The following is a 25,967-nucleotide window of genomic DNA, read 5'->3' on the forward strand; positions in this document are numbered from 1 at the left end:
GTGAGGTAGGAACCCAGTTTTTTTCCCAAATGGCTTTCCAGTTGTCCCAACACTGCTTATTAAACAATAAATATATTTTTCTCCCTGGTTAGAAATGCCACCTGTAAGATATAATACATTTCCACTTGCCTTGGGGTGTATTTCTGAACCTTTTCTCCTTCTCTGTCGTTCTGTCTGTCTCTTATGTTCCACATTAATTTCATGACTCCAACTCTACATTTTATTTTCATATTTGGTTGGAGTGATCACCCCTCATTACTTATAGTTTCTGAAGTTTTCTGACTTTGAACGATTGAACGACACAGGAGTCTTATTAATTTTCTGAGTAGAAAAGTGTTGCCAATTTACCTTCCCACTGGTACTGTAATAAATAGCATGCCTTTCTCACTACACTTCTGTAAGCGCTAGGTATTTTAAGCTTTTTGAAAGTTCCATTTCATATTTCATAAGTGGTGAATATTTTATTCTTTGTGTGCTTATGACACCTCTGGTATTCCATCTGTGAGTCATCAAGTCAGTACTTTTGCCTATCTTAACATTATATGTCCATCTTTTTCTTAAATTTTTAAAAGATGATCATATGGTAAGGTTATAAAAGGAAATCTAGAAAGAAAAATATTCTCATATATTCACAACAGAATTCTTTTCACTTGAAGGCAGAGGCTGGCAAACTGGCCCCTGGGCCAAACCCAGCCTGCAACCTGTTTTTTAAATAAAGTTTTATTAGAACACGCTCATGAGCCACACTCATTCATTCACATACTGTTGATAGCTGCTTTCACACTACAGCGGCAGAATTAAGTAGTTGTGACAGACACCATCTGTCCTGCAAAGCCTAAAATATTTACTGTCTGGCCCTTTACAGAAAAAGTTTGCCAAGCTTCACTTTAAAGTGTTATCTAACGTTGTATTCGAATGCATGTGTATTAAAACATTGTAATCATTGTTGAGAATCAGTTTCAAGTTTTCTCTTTTCATTTGGTCAGGTGGAGCTTTTAATTTTACTATTTAGTATTTGTTTTTCAACGGCTGATCAATAATCTATCAAGAAGTAGCATCATTCACAAGTGGCTTGGCTGTTAATTGCTTCTTTGACTACACGCTGCCTTATTCCTAACAGGATTAAGTCAGTTCTTATCCTTCTGTTGTATAATTAGGTTGTTTATAAATAGCACTGACATGCACACCTTCATACATAAAGTTTTGTTCATGTCTTTGAGAGACAGCCATTGGAAAAAATATCCAGAAGTAGTATTTGAAAAGCAATTGACAATAATCTGAAAGGGCATTAAAATGGTCGTATCCTTTAACTCAGCTACCATATTTCTGGAAATGTTTTCCAATTCAACAAGGCATGGGGAGGCTTGTATTCTAGGAGATAGACATATATGAATTAGTCCAAAGTGGCTGGAATAGATGGAGGGTAAGGGAAAGGATCTGGTACTCTTAAGGGCTTGCCCTATGCCAGGCATTATATAAGAAATGTGTGCATGTCATGCAATTTAATCTTTATGAAACCATTTGAAGTAGGTATTGTTATCCTCACCTTTCACCTAAGAGACCCAAGGATCCCAGACAACATGCCCATGATCACACAGCCAGCAAGTGGCAGACCTGGGATTCAAAAACCCACATGCTTTCCCCTGCAGTCTTTTAAGACATGTGTGGAAGTGTCTAAAGAAACATCGAGCGGGCCCTTAGCAACTATTTCCACCTGCATCTGGGTAGGGGCTGAGGAGACAACCAAAGCAGACAGCGATGGCAGTGCGCTCCATCAAGCACCTTGGCACAAATCCACCCACGCCCTTGCCCACCCTTTCTCCCTCTCTCCTCCCAGAGCTCTCTGGGCATCAGTCTGACTCCTTTTGTCTCCCTGCCCTCATCCCTCTCAGGTTCCTGGAGTGCCTGGGACCGTGGGTGCCTTCTCACTGTTCCCTCGTGCTGCACCCGACACCATGCCCAGTACAGGGTCTCCTTCTACCCCGTCTGATTGGTTAGCACCTCAAGGACGTGCAGCCATGACCTTGGCCTGTGGCATCTCCACCGTGTCAACACCCAGGCCATTCAGGTAAGGCAAAGGGAGAATGGGGATGAGGAGGGCATGAGAATTCTGGGTGGCCCTAGGACACCCTTGCCACTAATGAGTGGGGTTGTCAGTGTGTGAGTGTGTGTGTGCACTTTAATGCCTGTGAGTTACCATAGGCTGTGTGACTGCGTGTGTGTAGTTTAGTAAATATGAGTGTCAGCGTGCATGTGGACAGGCATGTACACACGTCTTTCTGCAAGCATCTGCATGTGTATTGGAGATGCCTTTTATGAATGTTAGAGCATATAAGCATATCTGGATTTGCTGTCGTGAAGGTAGGGGTAGGGATAATTAAGCTACGGAATGTCTTTTGTTTCTGAAAATGAACAAATACTCTGCAGATATATATCTTTTTGTTGTTGTTGTTGTTGTTGTTTTTTGGCTAAGTCTAGATGGGATTCTTGGGTATGACTGTTCTCCTAGACCAGGATGTCTCAACCTCGGCCCTGTTGACATCTTAGCCCCGGGTGTTGGGGGGCTGTCCTGCGCATTGTAGGATGTTTAGCAGCCTCCTTGATCTCTCCCCACTAGATGCCAGTAGCAACCCCCCATTTACAACAAAACAATGTCTCCAGGTTTTGCCAAGCATCCCACGGGATGCAGATCACCCCTGAGAAACACTGTCCTGGACCAGCCATTCTGTCGCTGGCTGCACATTGAAGTCTCCCGAGGAGCTTACCACTGCTCAGACCCCACCTCAGACCACCTCACCCAGGAGCCCTGGGAGCGGGGGCCTGAGCAGCGGGAATTTTAAAAGATCCTTGAGAGTTCTCTTAATGTGCAGCCTCGGTGGAGGACTCTTGCCCTTAACCCAGTGCTCTCACACTTGAGCAAACATCAGAATCACATGGAGGCTTGTCAAAATACAGAGTGCCAGGCCCACCCTCAGAGCTCCTGATGTAGGCGGCATGGATGAGGCCTGAGAACCTGCATTTCCAACAAGTTCCTGGGTGAGAACCAGCACCCTAGAAAAGTGACATTCAAACTTTGGGGTATGCAGGGATAACCTGGGCAGCTGATTGAAAATGCCCACCCATCACTGTGCCCAAATATTCTGACTCTGTGTACCCTGTGCAGGGCCCAGGAATTAACTTTTTAACAAGCAGTATCCCAGGATATTTGGGATGTTACCTCCTTATGGTATGGCATGGATAAAGGAACAAATCAATAAATGAATGAAATGACACATTAGAAAAGAGAGCATTCCTAGTTAAAATGACCCTGAGATAACAGATCATATTCATGAAAATACGGAAGTTGAATAAAATATGGGTCAGTCTTGCAAGAAGGCCCCCACTTCAGGTGCCAGTTGCAAGTCGGGGGCCACCTGTACCTCTGACCAGTCAGCTGAAAATGGAGGGTTCCCAGAACTCTCTCCTCAGATTTGATCATTCGCGAGAACAACTCCCCAAACTGGGGAACACACTTTCTTGACATTTATTACAAAGAATTCAACTCAGGAACGGCCACGTGGCAGGGGGGCACAGGCAAGAGATGAGGAAGGGAAGCAGAGCTTCCACGCCCTCCCAGCACTTCCGTGTGCTCACCAACCCAGAAGCTCTCTGAGCCTCACTGTTGGAAAGTTTTTTAGAGCTCAGTCACCAGCCCAGGTTGGTGGGCAGGGCTGAAAGTTCCCCCTTCTCATCACTGGGTGTTTCTGGAGACAAGCCCTATCCTGAGGCCATGTAGGGGCCCCACCCTAAGTCACCTCATTAGTATAAACTCCAGTGTGATTGGAAGAGATCATTATGAGCAAAGGACACTCCTGTCACTCAGGAACCTGGGATAAAGAGCAAATTATTATTATTATTAGTAGTAGTAGTAGTAGTAGTAGTAGTAGTAGTAGTAGTAGTAGTAGTAGTACTATTATTATTCCACAGGCACCAACCCATTTTTCTGAAAATTAGTAAATAAAAAGAAAAAAATCAGACCCATCTTACTTTATTCTGTATGGACAGCATTTCAGGGTAACCAAATAGTTAATTGGGGAAAATTCTTCTTTGGAAAAGTATCCCAGCCAATAAAAAAAGATGCAAATGGTTGAACTGGAAAAAAAATCACTGCTTTGCAATCTCTAATGAAATAATGGATCAAAGCTGCAACCACCAATAGATGCTAACACTTTTAGAAGGGTTGTTGGGGAGCTTTAAAGTTGATGAATTAGATTGACAACCCCTGAACTCATGGATCAATCTTAACATCATCACTAAAAGTGGAGCAATCAGAGACCGTGTGCCTCCTGATAAGATGCAATAATAGTCTGAGCCACTGATGACTTATTCTTGCCGATACAAAAACTGAATCAGAGTCTAATCAAGCCACCAGAGCCTCTAGATCAGTGGTTCTCACCCTGGGGTGATTTGCCCTCCGAGAAACATTTGACACGTCTGGAGACATTTTTGGCTGTCACAGCCTGGTGCGTGGGGATGCTAACTGCACCCAGTGTGTGGAGGCCAGGGGTGCGGCTAAACATCCCGCCATGCACGGGACAGCTCCCCGCAACAAAGAACCAACTATCTGGTCCCAGATATCAATGGTATAGGGTTGAGAAACCCTGCTCTAGATCTAAGGTATTTACAGGAAATATGGGAGACCAAACACCATGTTAAATGATGACACAAGCATGCTAGCAGCCAAAACCAGAAAGCTGGAAATTGTATAACACAGATGATCCCAGTACTTCAACAACAACAAAGTGGAAAGGAAAAAAATGGAGGGAGAAAGGGACACTAAAATAAGATTTTTTTTAGAGACATAGCCAAAATTGCAACATGTGGACGTGATGTGGATGCTGATTCAAAGCAACTGTCAAAAAATTTTGAGACATTAGGGGAAATTTGGGCACAGGCTGGATATTAGACAATGTTAAGAAATATGAGTAATTGTTTTACATGTGATATTAGTGTTGAGGTTATTTTTCTAAGTCTATGTTTGTTACATAGATTTTAAAAGGGATACATATTAATTATTTACAGGTAAATGTTAGGATGTCTGGAATTGGCTTAAAAACTGCAGTTCTCCAAGTGAGGCCCATAAACCCTTGAGGGGGATTCCTGAGACTCACTCAGGAGCGTGCAGAATCAAAACTGTTTTTAAAACAATATTAAGAGGGGGAGGGTATAGCTCAAGTGGTAGAGCGCATGCTTAGCACGCACTGGGTTCGATCCCCAGTACCTCCTCTAAAAATAAGCCTCATTTACCTTCCCCCTACCAAAATAAAAGTAAATAAACGAATAAAAATGAAACTGTTTATAATAATAAAAACCAATATTGAGATGTTATTTATCTTTTTTCGCTGCTTTGGCATTTACAGTGATGGTGCAAAAACAGTGGTGGCTGAAACTGCTGGTGCTTCAGCCCGTATCAAGGCAGTGGCACCAAACTGGCCTAGTCACTGCGTTCTTGACTGCCACATAGTCACGAGTCTCTTAAAAGCCTATTTCACTTAGGAACATACTGTATAAAGCAATAAAAACTGTTAATTCTGATCAATCTTGACCTTTTAGAATACATCTTTTTTTTAATTGTTTCTTTGTTTAATTTTTTTAAAAATTTTTAATAGAGGTACTGAGGATTGAACCCAGACCCTCATGTATGCTAAGCATGTGCTCTACCACTGAGCTATTCCCACCTCCCCCACCAGAATACATCTTTTTAATATTCCATGTGACAAGATGAAAAGGACCCATAAAGCACTTCTGCAGCATCTCAGAGGATGACAGTTATCTCAAGGAATCGGCCTTGTGGTATTATCTGAGTTCTGAGCTAAACTAGCTGCTTTTTCATAGGGCATGATGTTTACTTGAAAGAATAACACGCGAATTACAGTCAATACAGACTTAACTCTATTGGGTATTCAGCAGACGTTTTCCCAAAGATGAATGAAGTCAAGTATCATTAAGTGAAATAATGGACAAATTTTGTTGCCAATCACAAAATTTGAACTTCTGAGTGAAAATTAGAATATAAGAAAACCTGTATCTGCCAACTTGTCAATATAAAGACAATCTGATGAAATTGGTGATGGTATTAACAAATGCAATTTTTTGATACTGTGTAATGAAATATGTCATTAAACATTTGGAAAAGTCTACATAACTTAGTCAACCAACATTTTCCAAATAACTAAGACCTGATGGAACAAAATCATCTATGAGTGTTAAAAAAATCCACTCAAAGTGCAAGAGAGGACAATGGATTTTAATGTAACAGATTACAAAAAGCTCATTGAGATAATTTCAGATTCCACAGTGCAACTAAAATTTAAGAAATCAGGATTTATTAGGCTTCACTATAGTATCAAAGAAGAATATCCACAAATATCTGAAAAGACTATTGAAATATGCCTTTCGTTTCCAACTACGTATCAGTGCAAGGTCAGATTTTCTTCTTGTATTTCAACCGAACAACAAATTCTAATCCACTGAATGCAGAAGCACACACAGAACTCAGCCACCTTCTACCAACACTCCAGTCCAGCTGTCCCCTACTAACCAGACCGTGAAGAGATTTGTAAAAATGTAAAACAATGCCACTCTTCTTGCTAGGTTTTATTTTTTTTGAAAATAGTTACTTTTCATTAAAAAGTATGTCATGTTAAAGCGTTACATGTTAACATGTAATAAGTATGTTATGAATTTTAAATGAATTCGTAAGTAAATATTTTAAAGTTTCTCTGTTTCAATAGCTAACTCACATAAACAAAAGCCTTTGGTGGTCCCCAATATTTTCTGAAAGTGCCAGGGGGTCCTGAGACCAAAAAAATTTGAGAAACCCTGCTTTAAAATGATCTAGAACCAAACCAAACCAGCCAAACAAACAAAGAGCACTGGGGGAGGGAAACGTATCTGTGACAGGACTGAGCTGAAGTTGGGTACTGGATGCGCGGGGATTCATCTGGTACTGTTGGACCGTTGTCTCTTGTCCTAGTATGCTTCAATTTTTCTATAATAAGTAATTTTTTTTTTTAAAGAGAGCATTTCCCTCCCTAGGATGTCAATACCTACTTCTGCACATGCCTTCCTGTGACTTCAGGGCCTGGGACTCCAGCCAGAGGTAAGAAAATCCTCTGCGAGCAATGTGGAGCTCCCACACCTTTCCAGGGGTGCCCGAGGACAGGGAGGGGGAAGGAAACCCGTGTCTGGTCAAAAGCTTTTACCTGCGCCCAAGACTCTCAGCTCATTGCAGGGGTAAGTTTGCTGGCCCTGCCTAGTGGCCCTCGGAGAAACCACACGGGGATGTGGAGAGGTCTGAGGGTGCTTCTCTGCATTGCTAGATGTGTGCTGAGGACCACAGACTCCTCTCTGGGCTGCAGTTGGACCAGATGATCTTTGAGAGCCCTTCCGGCTAAAGCACTTCCTGAAAAGTGATTGCTCTTGGTCCCATGAGCCTCCTTTCATTTAGTAATGATAAGTGTTGATTGTCTGTCAAGCATCAGGGTCTGCCTCTTACAGGACCAGAATACAAAGCACAGCAGCGTCGTGATTTTAGCGACATTAGATGCCCCTGCCCCACTTCCATCTTCTTCTTCCAAAAATTCATCCATTAATGTAACACTGCTTTGATTTCTTTTGAAATGAGTCACTGACACTTTAATAGGGATATGAGTCTGACCCTTTCCAAAGATAGAGACCAAAGGCGAGGGCTGCACCTGTAGGGAAGGTGTTTCATTTTATCTGAGACTCATCGATTTTATGGCTCTAGGGGGTGTCTTAATGGAGGAGTCCAGTTGGCTATGTGGGTCAGCAGCTCAGGAAAGCCGTCTGAATTAAGAGAGAGAGATTTGGGAATTGTCCACATCTACAAAGTAGTGAAGATACGGGTGGGGGTGAGTTCAGTCAGGGTCTCAGAGAGCAGAAGGAAAAAGCAGGGAAGGCTGAGAAAAAGCACATTCAAGGAGAGAAATGTACGAAGGGGACCGGTAAGGAATGAGCAGAGGGGAGGAGAAGGGAGGGAGACAGGAAGCAGGAGTGTGTGGTCCAGGAAGACAAGGGAAAGAGGGAGCAGGTGATAGTGCCAAATGCACTGGTGAGGCCCAGTGAGAAGAAAGACGGAAGTGCCTAGTGGATCTGGCAACGAGGAGGACATTGGTAAGCTGGTCCCAAGCAGTCTGGGTGGGAGATGGGACAGCAACCAGACTGAGGTTGAGAAAGGGGGATGAGGAACTTAGATGAGGGGTCTAGACAACTCTTAGGGAGTTGGGTTGCCAAGGGAAGGAGGTCACAGCATTCAGCAAGAGTTTTTGCTTATTTGTTTAAAACGGGAGAGACTTGAGCATGTTTTGAAATCAACCCTTTAATTGATTGTATTGATTGGTGGAAAGGAACCAACACAGAGGGAGAAGCCAGAGAGACAGCAAAGATGGTGAATAATCAGAGGCTAAGGAGGCAGACTGGCTGGGGCCCAGAGCCCCAAGCTGGGGAATGGCAGGGATACACAGCACCCTCGCACGCCAGGAAAGCGTGGGGCATACCTCCCAAAGGACAGGGGCTGGGGAAACACATTCCAAGAAACATGAGTGACCAAGAGAGAACTTCACATTCAGGCAATAATGAGATACTATTTTCATCAACCGATTTGGCAGTTTACAGATAAAGAAACTAAAGCACAGAGAAGTTACAGTCAAGACGACGCAGCCAGCATGGAACACAGCCAGGATTAGAACCCAGGCAGCCTGACTCCAGAGTCTGAGCTCTCAACCACCTTTGACACCTTTTTTTTCTAAAAACAATTACACATTGCATAAATATTCATTTCTATAAATAGATGTATGTATGTGCATGCATACTATTACATATTCATGCAGCAAAGACCAGATACCATAATATGAAGATCCGTTATCTCTGAGTGATTGGATTATACCTGGTTCTTTTTCTTTGTGCTTTTCTACATTTCTAAGTCTCCTACAAAGGGTCAGTTACTTGTGTTATGAGAAAAAATAGAAGTTATTTTTTAAAACAAGCCTGGAGAGGAGACTAGGATGACGGCATAGATCAGACCCCTGTTGCTCAAGTCCAGCCTTTATGGATAACCTTGGGGGATGGGGAGGGAGGACAAAGGGTGAATGGATGAGTCAGTCTCTCAGCAGCACAGACAGAGCCCACAGGATGTCTCCTTGGCTTCCTGAATGTTCCAACTACTGCCTAGCACCAGCAAAGGTCTGGATCATTTTCCCTGGGGATTGCTGCCGCCTGTCTTAAGCAAATCTGCTATGGCCTGAGGGCACCCTGACACAGGGTCTTGGCCTCTCCAATTAGAAGGTCGCTCCAGTTTTCCCCAGGGCCCCCCGGAGGAGAAATCAAGATGTGCTCCCTCCGGATGTGCTCCTACCCTCGATGGGGACCATGCTTCTCAGGCTCTTTTCAGAACCAAGACCAGATCCGAAGCCTCCCCAGGGCCCCTCAGCAGGGCTCAGGACCCTGAGCTCAGGCTTCCAGGCCATCTGGCTCTCCACGACACCATGCAGGCGGCCGCTCCGTCCTAGGCTTGTGCCCCCAGGAACCACTCCTGCCCCTCAGTGGCAGCTTTTCTCCAGAAAGACATCACTTCCTGCCAAGACAGGTGCTAACCTCTCCCTGGCTGCAGGCATCCCAGCCACATCCCATCTGCTGCAGTTCTGTTTGTAACCACGTGGGAGAGAGGCCATGTTCAGACGCCACTCCACGCCCCAGCCATTGCCTACGTGGCCATTTTCTGGTTTTAGCTAGAAATTTTGGAGTGCACTGCCTATGTTTCCAGACTTCACAGACACTCGTAGAAGGCTAACGGGCATCAGCCCATAAAGCAGAGGTGAAGGGCAGAAGCGGGGTTGCTGTTGCCATTAAGACGTGGGCTGCAGAAATGAACATGGGCCATGCAGAGGGCTTTCAAGCATTAACAACCTAATTGGAGTTCCACCGCAGACCCACGAAGGGAGGTGTTTTGTTTGTTTTTGTTTTCTTTTTATTTAAGTCCCTACTTTGCAGATGAGAAAGCACAGAGAGGTGGCTGGGCTCAAGCTCTGCCAGCAGAAGGCAGGGATTTGATATAGATTATCTCGGCTCTGGCACGCAGGGGATTAAGCGAGATGAGAGGGCAGCCAGCATCTTGAATGCTGTCAGAAAGGCCACATCTTTCCCAGTGGTTCTCACGCTGCCATGGCGACAGCTGGTTAAAAATAGTTCAGGCACAAGTTGAGGCGTCAATGTGCACTGACACTGGGAAAGCTCGCCCCGCCGCTGGGAAGGATGAGCACATCCCCTCCCAGGACGAGTGCTCCTTCCAAAGTGAGGTGCACCACATCCTCTGGGCGACTCAGCAGGTTGTCTTATGGAGGTAGAGGTGGAGCAGGCACATCCTTAGGGAAAGTTGTCAGCTAGGTGAGGGAGCCGGGACCACTGGAACAGCTCCCTTTCCGACCTCCCTGCCTCCGTCTCCCTCACACTGTGCAGCTACTGCCTCAGTGGCGCCCCCCCTCTAGACTCTTACTTACAGGACGCTTGGAGCATGATTCTTCACCGGCAGCTAGGACAGTGCCTGATCTGTACTGGGTATTCCATACATATTTATTGAACAAATACATAAAATCTTGAAAATTACCATTTTAACTCCTTGTTTTGAGCCATATTTTAATCTTCCTGACTCATGCACTAGTATGCCCTGATCCGTTCATGTTGGCTAGAATCATATACCCAGCATGTCTGGGATGGGTCTAGACAGCTCGTCCAGCTCAACACCCTCATTTTATAGAAATTCAGAAAGAGACTTGTCCTTAAGTCCTGCAGCGTCCATCTCCTGAGTCCCCAGCACAATGCTTTCTCTTTCCTAGCTTTTCTTATTGAGAAATAGAAATTGACTTAAGTTGAGCATTCTTATAGCCAGAATTGTTTTAAGACAAATCTGGCAATTAAGTTCATTGTTTTCAAGAGATGCGCACATACAGGCTTTCAGATACCTAGAGGAAGAAGACAAGGGCTGTGTGTTGGCAGCTGCAGACAATTCCAGAATCCTAGCAGAGGAGAGGCAGGAGCAAAGGATCAGTGAGCACTGTCTGTGCCACAGGACAGGTTCTTTGCATAATGAGCCCAGTGCATACATTAGCTCCTGACTACTCACAGTCCTGAGAAGTGAATGCATATTATATGTAGAACTGGATCACACCAGAAAGGATAGACTTTCCAGATGGTTCCCAAGGATCCGACTGTGCATGAGCACAGTCATGCACATTGAAGACAACCAGAAAAGTCTGCTGTCCTGGTTGAGCTGACCACCCTCAGTCCTTCCTCTAGGATGTGGAGAGTCAGGCCCTATCTCAGCACTGGGCTGGAGCCTCTTGCCTTTTCACTTTCATCCTCCATTGTTACTGAACCAAAATGGGGTCCACTCACCCAAAGGACAGCAAAGCCAACTTGCTGATACCAGGCTGTGGTGAAGGCAAGTACAGCGTTTATTACAGGGCACCAAGCAAGGGAGTGGGAGACAAGCCTCAGATCCACTCCCACTTGGTCTTTGAGTGAGAGGTTTTTAAAAGGAAAGAACAAAGAAGCTGGGATTAATCATCATCTGGGACATTGCTTCACTGTAGATTCAGGAGTCAGGATGTCTCTGGTTTATGACTCTCTGGCTAGGTGGTCCATGGCTGGGAGTCTGTTAGTTCCTCTTGCCCTGGAGAAACAGCCTGAGTTTGTACATTAAGGATGATACCTATAACAGCAATTTTGGTACATTAACGACATTATCGACAACAGGAATTTTAGTCATCTGACCCTCGTTGATTCATGTTCAGTTAGCACAGGACTGAGGTCAGAGGGGACAAGAAAGGGAATAAAATTTTGGATAGAGAGATTAATCATAAACCTGGCAGGGGAACTTGGTTTTAGAGGGACTCAGTTTCAACATCAGTAACTCACCCAACTCAATCACCTTGGACTTGGAAGGTGAATAATAGCCAGGTATTTATCCGCAGCCCATGTTTCTCTCCTAAGTTTCAGACATTTACATCCCTCTACAAAGGGGATGTCCCAGGGCCCAAACAACACTTCCAAAGCCAAACCCAGCATCCTCCTTAAATCCCTGCCTTGTGGTCATCATTGTATCCAGAGCCCACAGTGAGTCAGTTCCTGCTGCCTCACATTCACACTCAGAGCCCTGAGTCCTGTCCATTTCTCCTGCTAAATAGTCCCCCTCTCCACATCTCTATGACACTCACCTGCATAATGACAGCAGCTCCCAGAATGCTCGTCCGCCTCTGATCTTGGCCTTTGCAACTCCCACCCAATTTGTGCGAACTCCACCTGTGCAAACTTTCTGATCCAACCATGACACTCCTCTGGGTGACAGCTTTCGAGGCTCCCAGGGTGACAAGATTGAATCCTCAGCCTGGTCCCCAAAGCCCTGTGACCACTGCCCACCCCTCCAGTCTCACCTCCACAACCCTTCCTGCCCAAAGGCACATCCCCTATGGCTTCGACATTCTCACTCCTCGCAGTCCCCAAATGTCTCTCACCTCTGTGTTTTTCACGTCCTCCACCAGCACCAGAGCCCCTTGAAGGCTGAGGGGCTCAGCATGTTGAAAATATAAAGGAATCCCCATACAGAATTTCAAAAATGGCAGTATATTCCAAATATCTGCAACTAACTCATTAATGCCTTTGTCACAAAAGCATTATAACGCACTGTAACTGTACCAGTCAGAAGATAATGAAAGGGTTTATAGAATATAATCATTCAGGCCACCCTTCCAGCCTTGAGAGCTAGGGTTTGCCAAGAGTGAGGAGTTTCCTGGGAAGTAGGACTGTCAGTGCTAAAATCAGGAAAGGCCTTGGCGAACCAGGACAAGCTGGTCATCCTAAGTGTGGAACACACGTACTTATAAGCAACATCACAGGCATATGATGATCTTTATTCAGAACTGTCCATGTACCTTTGCAGCTGTCTGCCTGATGTTTTAGTAAAAGGCCATGGGGAGTGGGAAGCCAGAGCTCTCCAGCCCCACTTCCTGCTGCTTGCCCTGCCTGCTCCACACCCACTGGCTGTTCCTGCTCATCCTTCTGAGCTCAGCTCATCCCAGTGCTGGTCTGCTGACTGCTCCCTCCCACACTCCCTCAGCATCTCCGACATGGCTCCTTCCTAGCCGAGGCCACACAGTGTTATGATTTTCTGTATGCATGCCAGTTTCCACCTTTACGCGGTGAGCAAGTCGAAGGCTGGGAAGACACCCTGGGTGATGAATGAACAAGACCGTGCACACAGCCTACCCTGCACTCCCATCTGAAATGCCTGCTGGGCCCAGATAATTAACAGGTTTCCTGGGCACCTCCTCTGTGCCAGGCACAAGGGGCAGAGAGAGATGCCTGGAGCACTGTCCCAGCCTCAGGGAGCTTAGAACCATGTGTTCTAAGGTGTCCAGGGAGAAGGAACCTGGCACTGCCTGTTTCATGCCCACTGAACAGTGAAGCAGCATCTAATTCCTAAGGCACGAGGGGTCAGAGGGTTCGAGTGCCCAGGGAGGGCCGCCTGGAATGGGTGCCTGTACCAGACAAGTAGCAGGGAGGCAGATTTCTCGTTGTCTTTGAAAAAAACATTTTGAGAAGAAGCAGAAATGCCAAGTTACGGGAGAGGCTGCTCCCAAAAGCAAGGCATGAAAGCCAAGTTCAGATGGCCCCTTCCCCAGCAGGGGGGCTGAGCAAGGTGGCCTCTGCAGCTCCTTCCAGACTGTATTATTCGGTCTCGGCATTGCCAGCAGGGAGGAAGCTGCAGATGCAGGCCTTGAGCAGGGGTTTTCCGGGTGTAGTAAGAGTGCAGACCAAGTGGGTCAGAGCACTTGGGAGATGAGATGGACACGTGGATGGAGGTTGAATCGGGGCCGCCAGACTCCCCTGGACGTGTTAGTTATCACTAACCACAGAGACAAAAATCAATCCAGCCCCTTTCCCCCGTGGGTCCCCAGCAACATGACAAAAGAGTCATCAAAGAGCCAGATCTAGAGCTGGGAAAAGCACCTTGACTCTGCAGCCACAATCTGGTTTCTCAATACTTTCCTCTGATTTAGGCTGAATTTCCTCAAACATCCTACCCAAGGCAGAACAGCATGGTGTGGGGGTGGCAGGACCAGGAGGAAAACAGGTGCTCACATGCAGGAGGGTCAAAGGGGAGAACACTGGGGAGAGCCTGGTAGGCACAATCTCAGGCCTTTTCTCCAGTCTCATGAATCGTACCAGACTCTCCCCTTTGCCCCAGGGAAGAGGAGTAAGAAGCAGGCTGGGAAAGCTTTCTGGGAGCAAGGAGACCATAGCTCCCTATCTCTGAAGGTAGCAGGTGCTGGGTGCCATGTGGGGTCCCCACCGAAGCCTTTGTGGCTACTGGTGCTCCAGACTCCAGTCTAGTTCTGCCTGTTGGTCCTACCATCCTACACGTGTGTGGGATGCAGCAGGGAGGCTCTGTTCCATCTGCACAAGCTCTATATAGGCACCCAAGAGTTGAGTAAAATTCAGTTATTGGATCCAAATAGTGCATTACGCTTAACTCCTACCTTCCCAGTGGCAGTCATAATCAAGGGCTGTGACTCATAGAGGATATCAGAGTGCAACTTGTCACAGAGGCCTCGATGAGAAAGGCATGGGACCGTAGTAAACAGAGCTGGGTTGGAATCTTAGACAACTACCAACTTTGAGATGCTGTGTAAGGTGTCACTCTCCAAGGTACTGTTCCATCATCGGTACAATGAGAACATAGTAATAGTATCACAAGATGCTGTGGGCATTATTGATAACGTGAACCTGTCACGTATAAATAGCAGCTTCCTTACCTGTGTAACATCCTGTCACTCCAGGTAAATGCTATCACCCCTAACCCTGGGCTGGACTTGACCCAGGTTCTCTGGTCAGATCTCTGCAGCTCCAGAGTGGATTCCAGCACCTGGGCTGTGCTGCCAGATCTTGGGACACAATGATATGATGGACTAGGGGATGCATAATTCCTGAGCTCCAAACTGGCTCTGGAATGGGGATGGGGTGCAATGTACAGATGGGAGCCTCAGGCCTCCACGTGAGGTCCTCAGAGGACACAGAGGCAGATGGAAGCAGGCAGGACCCTCTATGGCATCATCCCTTAAGCCTGTAACAAGGTAACCAAGCATAGGCTATAGCAATGATCAGCTCACGCACATCCCAGGATTCCAGCTCCGTCTCTGCCACCAGCCACTGCTGGCAGATTCCTCCACCTCCTGGAGCCTTAATTTCCTCATCCACAAAATGGGATAACATGACCTTCCTTGAAGGCAGGTTTCTGTAACCATGGGTGTTAGCAGTTCTTTGTAAGCCGCCAAGATGTGTGCAATGGGAAGGGGTGGCGCTTATGAAAGTGTCATCAGAGGCACGTTTGTTGCTGTGGGAGTGCAGGTGCTGGACCATTTTCTCATCTTCCCACAGGCTGCTAGAACCACAACTTATAATTAATGCTCGGTGATGTGGCTTGACCCAGTTTCCCAAAATAGGATGTTTTAACTACAACTGATGAAAAATGTGAAATTCTTGTCTTCCTAGCAGAACTAACTAGATAAACTTCCTTTCCCTGGGCTTTATGTTTTCTTCAGAGCTAATGAATGGGGGGTGGAGGTAATAGCTCAGTGGTAGAGCGCATGCTTAGCATGCACGAGGTCCTGGGCTCCGTCCCCAGTGCATCCATTTAAAAAAAAAAGAGTGTGTAACACACAGCTGATGAATAAATGCACACATTGAGCACACGTATATATATTCACTTATTCAGTAAGTGTTCATCGGGCTCCTACCTGCACCATTTATTATGCTTAACCCTTTACCTGCCTTGTCATTCACTCTCCACATGAATCCTGTGAGGTGGGCATTGTTACCCTGATGCACGAATCAGGAAACTCAGGCTCAGAGGGGTTAGGTTACTGGGTCAAGGCCATACACCTAGAAAGTGACAGAAGCACAATTAAACCCACGTTTTCTTGACACCCCCTCCCAATCCATGCACCTCTCTTTTCTGATACCACATGGCTTCTCCAGGCCCCTAGAAAGGGGACTTAAGGTATGTCTGGTAGAAGGAATGAGTAGGGATGGACCACAAATTATCAGCCCCTCATGCGTCTTCCCAACTCCAGATAGATGGCCCCTGGGGTCCCCGTACTGCCCCTCTCCTCCTGGCCACACTCATCAGCTCTGTACCACTAGGCAGCTCCCTTGTCCCCAGCCTTGGTTCTAATTTGTTTCACTTCCTACCCCTCCAGGCCTGTCTAGGACTGCAGTGGCACTGAATCGGGCAGCCCCGCCTCCCCGGCACCCTGGACTGGTGGGCAGTGGCTGGGCAGCAGAGGGCGTGGGGTCAGACAGAGTGAGGTGCTTCTGATTGCTCCCCCTTTGACTTTGGGAAAGTACCTGGACTTCTCTATGCTTCGGTTTCTTTATCTGAAAGCCAAGGGTCATACTTGTCTCACGGGGTCGCTGTGGGTCCTAACAGGATACGTTAATACGTGTAAGGCATACAGTAGGCACTCAGCCAATGCTATTTCCTTCCCCTCCCCATGCTTCCAAAGAAGTATGGTAAGTGGTGGCTTCTGACGATGCTACTTTTTCCTCTATGGTTTATTTTTAAATATTTAACTTCCATTTTAGTGAGTAGGATAAGGTATGAATCTAATTCCTTTTCCACATTCAATCTTCAGTATTCCAACATGATTTATGAAGTACACTTTCCCTTCCATACTGCTTCCTCTTCATGCATTACAGTCTCTCATATAGTTTGATCTAATTCTTGGCTCTCTTCTGCATGATTTAGGTACTGTGTTCTCTTTGTATCCGAACTTCATCTGCAAAACTGGCCTCGTGCTTGGTGGGTGGGATGGGTTTTCACTGCGTTGATGTACACTATCCAAGTAACCAGTTAAACACAGAGAATATGGTCAGAGGAAAGCAAAATAGTCCCTTGACTCCCGGTGAACACGGTTTATCCGTGGAAGGAGGGAAAGAACTCCTACATCTAGAGCAGGGTTTCAGCCTCGGCACTGTTGACATTTGGGGCTGGATGGCTTCTTGCCACGGGGAGGGTCCCGTGCATCGCGGGATGTTTGACAGCATCCCTGGCTCCTATGCACTAAGTATCAGTGGCGTCCCCCATCCCCACCCCTGGTTACGACAACCAACAATGTCTCTAGACGTTGGCAAGCGTCTGCTGGAGGACAAACTCTTTCCCGTTTAGAATCACTGATCTAGAAGGGATGGACGTTCCGTACCTTTCTCCTGGGCTTCCCACCCACCTATCCCCATCTGTTCCCTCAAAATAGAAGTTTCAGAGTGAGATGTGTGGCAGACATGCTGCTTCTCAGCAGTGGAGAAAGCCCCTGCTCTGAACTCTAGAAACTTCTGTCTCTGATGACGCCTTGCAAATTTGCGGTCAGAGGTGGCAATCCTTTCACTTATTGGAACATGACCACTTTATTCTCTGCCAGTGTGTCTTTTCTTTCTGGTTTCTTATTAAGTTTGTGGAGAAGGAGGTTACTCTGCCATCTTTCACAGCTGTCCTCTGCCATCTTTCACAGCTGTCTCGTCTCTCAGTCCCCGATCTGAGTCTTTTCCCTGCATGTCTTATGGAGAGATGTCAGGTTTCAGTAAAATTATAATTAAATCTATAGTCAACTCTGATCAGATGGCATTAAACAGAGGAACACGGAACAAGGAACAATGTTCTCTAAAAGGAGAAATATTTTTACATGAATATTTTGGTATTTGTTAACGTACTGGAGTTAATAGAGAGGTGTAGGAGGTGCTGAATAGAAATCCAATTTGTAGTGATTATTCCCAAATTAAGATTAGCACACAGAAACCTGTCTGGAGTGGGAGGCAAAGTCTGCTGTTCCAAAGAAGAGGTTTTTAAAGGTGTGGGTGGGGAGAGTGAGAGAAACTGAACGTAAATGTTCTTGCAACACGAATGGGAAAGAGCCTGCAGGTCTCCTGACAGCCAGGAGCATCCGTCTGGAAGGAGGCCCAACACTCACCCCAGAGAGGACCAGCGGGGGCCGTTCCCTAGTCCCGACCCTGCCAGCTTCCCTTAAATGCATCTGGTAGCTTGCAGCTTGCAAAAAGCTTTTGTGTATTTAGCATTAATGCTCAGTTGCATGTAACAAAGACCCAAAACATCAGTGACTTTAAAAGGATAGAAGCTCAGATATAAGCCATTTGTGGCCAGTATGGTCCCTCCACAGTCACTGAGGACCCAGGCTTTGCTTAATTTCTACTCCAGCAAACTTAGAGCATGGCCCTCATCCTCATGGCACAGGATGGAGCCCCATCCATCATAACAGAGTTCTAAGCAGTAGGATAAAGGAAGGGGCTCTTGTAAGTCAGGCTCCCCAGGAGGCAAATTTGACAGATATTTGCATACAGGAAGTTCATTGGGATGTATACTTGAGGTCAACAAGTAACAGAAGTATGAATGGGCAAAAGGAGAAGTTGGACTGTGATGCCTCAACACAAGGCCTCAGCCAGTCCCACAGGAACTTCTGCACTCAGATGGCCCTCAGGAGTTTTCCCAAACTGGGGCAAGGGGATCAGATCTTTGCATGCTCACTTTACCCAGTCACCCGACGCAAGCTGCCCCAGGAAGCGGCGTCCCTTTGGGTGAGGCGGCTCTCTTTAGCCAAGGACAATCACCAGGAAGAGGGGCTCAGTGAAAACTGTCAGCACTCAGCATTCCTTGCAGCTGGGACATAAGTGCTTCAGCCCTGAGCATAGCAGAAATCTGGATGGCGAACGACAGAGTCCACTACAGTCCACCCCCTGTGCCACTCAGATCACTTGCTTTGTATAAGTGCTGAGAGATGCTCCTTCAGGATTCTGGTGGACCTCTTTCCCTAGGGAAAATCTACAAAGAGAAAGTAATGAAGTGAACTATGGCTTTGCCACTGAGGCTGGTACTCAGCAGCTCCTTCCTCTGCTACCCCTCTGAGATCCTCCCACTCTGAGGAAGCACCTCTTCTGATCTAGGTGGTTTCCTTTTGTGGGTTACCCTGCAGTTTAAGCCCCTGGTCATTAGGCCCTTCTCAGGCTGTCGCTGCAACACCTGACCATTTACCACCAAATCTGGGCAGGGGAGAAATAAGAGATGCTCTTGTGGATCACTTTGGTGCCAAACATATACATCTTTGCCCCCTTTGGATGGCAGGAGCCCTATTTTCGTTTGATGGTGAGAGTCAATTATCATTGCCAAGATGATGATTCCTTTTTTCCCCATTAGCATAAAGAGCCCAAAGGGAGCAGGCAGTGGTCCTAATTTGAAATTTAATGGAACTCATGTTATAGCCTTTGATGGAATCATGCCTCCCTTTCCTGCCAGAGAGTCAAGCCCTCTAAACCCACAGAGTCCAAAGTTGTAGGAAGAGGATGCAGACATTCCCCATGTGGGTCATCGAGGGTGATGTCGGCAGGCCTCTCTTCCTCCACCCCTTAGTTCCTAGACTCGTATCTTAGGGAATCACTGAAGTCTTCTGAGTAGAGAAATGGCAATTCCAAAGTTGCGCTGTTGAGCAGAGGCCATGAAGGAAAGTATTTAAAGCAGGAAGACCAGTGATGAGGCTGCTAGAACCGTCCAGGCAGGAAATTATGTGGCCTAATCGTGGAATATTATTAGAACCTGACATTTCCTTCAGCAGGAAAGCCAGCTCTTGGCATCCAATTAGTGTCTCTGGGTACCTCAGGAGGCATACTGCAGGTTAGGAAAGACATTTGTTAAGCTTTCCCTGCACTCACAGAGGCAAAACTATTACAGCAACATTCCAAAAATAACCCAGCCAAATTGGCGAGCTGCAGCTTGGCTGTACGTCAGCTCGATCAGTGAGACACAGAAATTTTGCCACTCCCAAGACGATGCACGTCTTGGGACCCAGACCCTGGACCCTGCAGCCTCTCAGCTCCACCCAGAGTGGGGCCAAGGATTCTTCTCCGAGCCCTCTGCTTATTCCTTTGTTCTGGAACATTTACCACCATCCGCCCGAAAGTCAAGGTGTTGACACGTATGGCTGCTCCTGCCCTGGGCTGCAGTCTCAGGGAACAAGAAGCTCTCCCCGCACTCTTCTGTACCTGGGACAGTGCCTGTTGCAGCCCCCGACCATGAGAGCGAGCTCAGTAACTTTTGAATGGAATTGAAAAAAACTTTGCAGGTGAGATCACTGAACTGCTATCAGTGATCAACAATATTAACCATAATAACAATGACAGGGAACATTGAAGGGGGAGCTCCTATGGGCCAGGCATACAACTAAAGGATTTACATGCATTATCTTATTTAAATCCTCCCCAAAACACTATAAAGTAGGTATTATTATCACACAGAAAGAGAGCTAAGTAACTTGCCCAAAGCCATCCTGCTGCTAAGTGGCGGTCCCATCTTTCAAAAAAAGACAGGTGGATGCCACATAGTATGGCCAGTGAATATGGCACCAGTCTCAGGTAAGATTCCAAATATGTCTGTGGGATTAATGGCTTCTAGCCACTATTAGGTGATTACTAGAACCTAGCAGGAGTTCATTAAAAACAAGCGATGCTAGGTTAACCTCATTTCTTTTCCAATTATACATTCCACACGTGTAAGTTAAGTCCTTTGTGTGTGCCAGACACTGTGCTGGGCGCGGCTCTTAAATGCTGAACAGGGCACAACTTCTGCCCTCAGAGGACTATGGAGCAGTGGAGGACAAGGAGAAATAAAGCCGTTGCAATACCCTAGAGTAAGCAGAGGGTGCTATGAAGCCAGCGTGGAGCTCCTGGCAGACGAGAGAGTAGGAGTGGCTCGGTGAACAGTGAGCTATAATTGGGATTCCTGTTAGGTTTTGGGTTGTTTGGGTTTGATAAAAGAAGCGATGAGTATTTCAAACAGAGCAGTTGTTATGCTCAAAAGCCCAGATGTGAAAAATTGTGTGATGTCTTCAGGGGACTGCACATAGTTTGATTTGGCTAGAGCAACAGCTCCTAACTATGGCTGCACATTAGAATGACCTGGAAGGAGTAGCAGAATGCCGATGGCTAGACCTCTCGTCAGCAACAGGACCAGAGTCTCTGTCTAGAGCAGTGAAGGGAAGACAGTGGGAGGCAAAAGATGGGGCTGTGGTGGGACAGGGCTGAGAACATGAAGGTCCTTGACTGGCATACTAAGGAAACTGGACTTTGTCCTGGGGCAAAGGGGAGCCAGTGGCAGGCGTGTCTGTATCTGCAACACAGGACAGGAAGGGGAGAGGTCACGGCTGGAGGGGGAGCCCAGCCAGGAGGCTGTACTCTCTCTAGGTAAGACATTACCTAACCCAGAAGTACTAACCTTGGGTACTGGGAGAAGTGAACAGTTTAAGAGATATAGAAACAGAATAAGTAGAACATGGTGACTGACTAGAGATGGGTGGCTAAGAAGAAATGGAAGAAGAGAGTGATGGCCATGTTTCATCTGATCAGCAAAGTCAGTGGAGGTACCATTTACTGACGTGAGAAAGCCTAGGGGAGATGCTGCTCACTTGGGCAAGAGCTGAGTGAGTGGTTAGCAGGTTTAGTTTGAGATGTGATGTTCTTTCCTTTCTGCTCCTTTCCCCAAAACCTGTCCTCAGAAAAAGTTCTGGTTAAGTCCATGACACCATGGAAGTCCTTACTGGTATCAGGTTTTGCCCATTCTGAGATGTTAGCCTTATGGCAAAAGACTTCCTAGATGGTAGCACTTCAGGCGTGTACAGCGCCACCAGGCTGGATGGAGTGTTCCCTTTTCCAGTATGGAGAAGGAAACCACCCCAGCATCCCTGAAAACTCTCGGCACCAACGGCCACGTATGCAAATTCTGGCCTCGCACCCCCAACCCTGATGCCCACCCTCCAGCCATATGTTCCTCTGAGAATTTCACACATCCCTCTTACATAGGCATTTATTTTCAAGGAACTGAAGGTGTCATCACAGTTTCTCTGTCATCCCTCCTCCACAGCCGCTGCCCTCTTCCCGCAGAGCTTCCAGCATCTCGGCACAGGGGAGAGTGCACCTGCCTCTAGAAATACAAAACTCACTGCCTCTGAGCATAGGTGCGGTGATGTCAGCTGCAGCCCCAGGAACAGAACAGCCTCGCCCCGCCTGCCTCACCCTGAGACCGTCGTCTCTGCTTCTCAGCCTGCCCACCAGATGGATGGGTTTGCTCGTGCCACCCTGGACTTTGACGGGAAGGAGCCAGAGCCCCTTCCCTGGCCGCTTGGCCGTGGGACTTAGCCATCACCTCCTCCTCTCACTTCCTTCAGGGGCAGAAAAGATGCAACAAGTAGGCAGCAATAAAGTACATGAATATACAGCAATAAAGCATGAATATAAGAAACTCCTACATCTCTATAGCAAAATAAATAAATAAATAAATGTGCCAATTAAAAAATGGGCAAAGACTCAAATAGACATTTCTCCAAAAAGGACATACAAATGACCAGCAGATATATGAAAAGGTGCCCAACATCACTACCTGCCAGGAGAACGCAAACCAGAAAGGGATCTGCAGAACATTCTGTGGTAAGAGGTGCTGTGTAGGATGTCATGGAGAATGTGAGCTCGAGCGGAGTGGTGAAAGGACCATCCTGCGACATGGAAGGACCGGGAAATGCAGGCCATGCTGGTGGACAGGTTCAAAATAGCCTTGAGCCAAAGCCAAAACTCCGGCACAGCTCACCCGAAATCTATGCGGGTCCCTGGCCCTATGATTGGCTTCTGCAGCAAAACAGACCTGCTACAGGACCAGAGAACAGGTCCTGGGGGTTGGAAGGACCCACTTCTCCAGAGGACACAGCTCCTGCTGGCACAATGAGTCGGGCTTGGACATGGAGCCTACGACGAGTGGAAGGGGTAGAAGGTCCTCTAAGCCTCGTCCTAGAGGCATCCGAGTAGCCCTAAGCAGAGTGGCTGGGGACGAGGGCGCAGATGAGGGAAGTCAGGCCACAGGCACAGCTGGTTCTGTAGGTGAGTGGCGGGGCCCCCAGGGGACAGGGCCAAGGTCTAAGGCAGGCACCAGGACCCAGCCACGGGGGCTGTAGTTGAGGGCAGGGAAACCAAGACAAGGCCAGAGTTCCAGAGCCTCGCTGCACGTCTCTGGGAACCCCCAGCCCCACAGCGTAGTCTCTAGACGGAAAACAGGGGCCCTGAGGTCACACAGAGAGACCCTCCCCTCCCAGCACTCAAACAAGTCAAAAGGCCAAGGTATCCAGTGGACAGAAGCCTTCCGAATGCACACGTGGTCCTCATGAGAGTCGGGAGGGGGTGACTTGTCACCTTGTAGAGAGCAGCAGAATTGTCCCCCAGCCCCCCAAGGCCCTGGGAATGGCAAATAGCAGTAGGTTGCTCTCCGAGGACAGGGGTCCTCAGCTGCGGGGCTGTATTTTGCTCGCGGGGCATGTGCAGGTGTGAAGCCTGGGGATGAAAGAGAGATGAGGCTGCACCCCCAGCCCCTCTTTCTTCTCTGCTCCTCCCACATTTGAATGTAGCCCCTTCCCTAAATTGTTTTTGAACCGAATTGCCTTAGGACTAGCGTATGAAAGGGGCCAAATTACCAGCATGCAGTGCCCCCCGCACGCCTAGCCCAGCACTGCGCACACACCCTGTCCCAGCTGCCCCTGTGCCGCTGCGGTGGCTGAGCTGCGGATCTGAGCCTCAGAGGGATGGCGGGCTTGGAGAAGCGGCACCGTGCCCGGACTCCGAAGGCCGGGATGGCTTCCTCGCTCCTTTACAAATGACCCCTGAGGATCCAGGCCAGCGTCCCAGTGTTGCTGAGCCAGACTTTTCGTATTGCTCTGAAAGAACCACTGAAGCCCACGGAGCAAACAAGAGGTGGTAACCCCACACATCTGAAGTCCAGAGAACCCCCCGCGCTGGGCCTGTCCCCGGCAGCAGGGCTGGCTTAGAGATGCCCGTCTGGAGACCCAGACTCTTAGCACGCCGGCCCCTGGGACAGAAGGGAAGGCAGGTGATGAGGAACGGAGCTGTTGCAGAAACACTGCATTTGTGAAGAGAAAGTTCTGTCCTCCTCTTTCCTGTGGGAGTAGGAAATGAGGTGTCTCCTCAAGGAAAAGGAGGGAGGGCCCCAGGGAGTGTGCAAATTTGGGGGCTGTTTTCAAGATGAAAAGACTAGATTTGGTTCCCTTGTTAGACACCTGCTTGGTTTCCAGACTCCAGCCACCCGTGTGACCCAGGCTGGGAGGGACTGTCTGGAGGGAGAGGGTGTAATGGGAGCCACAGCTGGGAAGACAGGCCAGGGCCATCCCTTCTGGCCACCAAGATGGCGGAAAATGAATCCCGCCTAGTTGTAGCTGGTGGCCTGGGGGTGCCGGCCAGGCAGAGGGACAACCACCAGGAGATGTGAAGAAAGCCTCTGCCTTCTCTTCTCTCCTCCCACATCCAGCGCAGGATGGTGGAGGCGGGGACCAGTGAGGGCAGACCTCACCCTGCCCCTCACCCCAACCCAGCCTCCAGCCCTTATCCTAAACCCTACTGCTCCAGTCTCACCTGCTCCGGGGGAAGAGAGAAGAGCTTTAAATAGATGTGAGAGCAACATTTTAAAATGAACAGAGCTGCGTTCTTCCTAATTTCAAGTGCCTGAACTTTCTGGAAGTAGGCTGAGCCATCACTCTGGAAGCTGCTACCCAGAGGGAAAGGCCTTCATTGTAACACAGCCAGGGCAGTCACCAGAAAAACAGAACGACTTACTTCATGTTCATAACCCGACGAACTGCCACTGCTCAATAGACCAGTTATGCTAAGAAAAACTGGTTGGCTCAGAAGCTTTCTGACATCTGGAGGCAGGAGAGTGAGGCACCTGCTCAGGGACCACAGATGTGGCCAGGGATGAGGCTGCGTGGCAGAGCCAGGAGAGGTTCTGCTGCCAACGCCAGCTGGAGTCACACTGGGGTGGGACAGGAATGCCAGGCTGGGGTGGGATTTGAGTCGGTTCCCCATGAGGAAGGAGGAAGAGGGGCGGGGTGCCTGCAGAGTAAGGTGGTGTTCTCCTTGTGGCAGTTCATTCCAGAAAGGCTGCTGACCACTTCCTGTGCAACCCAGTGCCTGGTCCCCCTGTGTAGAACCTGTGGGGAAAGGTCTGGAAGTAGGGGGACATCCACATCATGATGACTTTGGTCCAGCCACAGCCTGTGGCCTGTGCCCTCCTCTGAGCTCACAGTCCTAGGGCTGTGTGGTCATTGGCAGCTTATGACACCCTCTCTGTCCCCAGGCTGAGAGTCTCAAACAAGTAGAACTCTGAGTCATTTCTCTCTCCTTAGCACCCAATGAAGACCCAGTCCATAGTAGCTGCTAGGGAGTGCTTCTTGAAGGAATGACCGGATAAGTAATGGGACGACAGAATGGATGGATGGATGGATGGATGCATGAAAGCATGAATGAACCCACTGGAAAATGAGCATCATTTTTCCCTATCATGTTCCCATTATACAAAGGCACCCAGGCCCGAGACTGAGGCCTCAGCTAATAGGAGATGTCTGTGCTATGAAATGACTGTGGCCTGCAGTATGATAAATCTAATGAATGCCTGACTAAAGCGAACTGTGCCCTCCACGATCATCACAGAAACAGAGCTTCAAGTGTCCACCCTCTAGTGCCCAGTTGCTAGACTGCACCGCTGCTTAGTGTCTGGCTATTTGCAAGAACAGGTTGAGCAGGGCTTTCTGAATTAGGGACATAAGGGGTTCGATCGGGAGTCATTCCACTTTTCTGCTCCCGGAGGGAGAGACCTTGACTTTGCACCTCCTGTGTCCCCAGCAGGGAGCTTTAAGCCAGGACTCAAACACCCTTCCAGCAACTCTGTGTCAAGTACCTGTTGGGGAGATAATTGATGCATTGAATGGAGGCAGTGCTTCCCAACCAGTGTGCTGGGACTTTTGCAG

At 47.8% G+C, this 25,967-nt stretch overlaps 1 long non-coding RNA gene across 1 annotated transcript; it reads left to right on the plus strand.

Annotated features, from left to right (window-relative positions):
- The first annotated feature begins 1,904 nt into the window (after positions 1–1,904).
- Positions 1,905–24,788, plus strand: LOC105069135 (uncharacterized). The gene is made up of 3 exons (XR_006724948.2): positions 1,905–2,068; positions 7,078–7,141; positions 22,031–24,788. It is a non-coding gene; the product is annotated as an uncharacterized LOC105069135 (long non-coding RNA).
- Positions 24,789–25,967: the final 1,179 nt, after the last annotated feature.

The sequence above is a fragment of the Camelus bactrianus genome, chromosome 27 (genome assembly GCF_048773025.1).
Source record: "Camelus bactrianus isolate YW-2024 breed Bactrian camel chromosome 27, ASM4877302v1, whole genome shotgun sequence".
In the NCBI taxonomy this organism is placed as follows: Eukaryota; Metazoa; Chordata; class Mammalia; order Artiodactyla; family Camelidae; genus Camelus; species Camelus bactrianus.